The sequence below is a fragment of the Nicrophorus vespilloides genome, unplaced genomic scaffold, assembly GCF_001412225.1.
Source record: "Nicrophorus vespilloides isolate i.1.1-1 unplaced genomic scaffold, Nicve_v1.0, whole genome shotgun sequence".
Taxonomy (NCBI): Eukaryota; Metazoa; Arthropoda; class Insecta; order Coleoptera; family Silphidae; genus Nicrophorus; species Nicrophorus vespilloides.
Window position 1 is genome coordinate 6474 of NW_017097123.1, and position 1006 is coordinate 7479.

Here is a 1006-nt window from a genome sequence, read left to right on the forward strand (position 1 = left end):
AATGAAAGTGCTAGGAAAGTGTTTGCCAATTACTCGCTATAAATCTCAAACTTTAGATTGATCGATTTCTAGAAATTGCAAAGGTTCAACAAAATGATACAAATCATTATTCTATAATTTACTCAAAACTAGCAAATTAACGCTAACTTTAATTATGTACATTAATTTATCATTCTAATTGTTGGAAGAAATAATTGAATTTAAAAAGAAAATTAGATTATACCATGAAATATTGTTATTATCCTAATATCACTTAGAGTAATGTAATAATTGGAATATAATGGAACATATGTTGTTGGATAAACGACTGAGTGAAACATGACCATAAATTGTTGGTAATAGTTAAAGAAATTTGACAAAAATATAAATAACTTCTATATAGAAAATGAAACTTAAAGAAAATTTAATAAAATAAATGAATAAAGTACTAGTAAACAATTTTTTTCTATCAATTTTCTTTCAACTCTATAGAAATAAAGAATAAGAAAATTGCATAATTAACAAAAAAGTCGAAAAGTTGAATTTGAATTCAAGAATTGAAAAATTAAAAATTATTGACATATTGATAAATATCGTTAAAAGAAATTTTATGTTGAAAAACTTACAAAAATGCTTGATATTTCCTAATGTTAATTGTAATGCTTTAATTGAAATTGGAAAAATGGAATTTAGTTATGTTATTTGATCAATTGTTGAAAATTGGTTTTCTATAGTTGTAACTGAAAGATTGTTAAGAAAACATTGTATATAGTATAGGAAAGTGTTTGCCAATTACTCGCTATAAATCTCAAACTTTAGATTGATCGATTTCTAGAAATTGCAAAGGTTCAACGAAATGATACAAATCATTTTCTATGATCTAATCCTTCTTTACTCAAAACAAGCAAATTAACGCAAACTTTAATTATGTACATTAATTTATCATTCCAATTGTTTGAAGAAATAATTATATTTTTATAAAAAAAAAAACAGATTATACCATGAAATATTGTTATTATCCTAATAC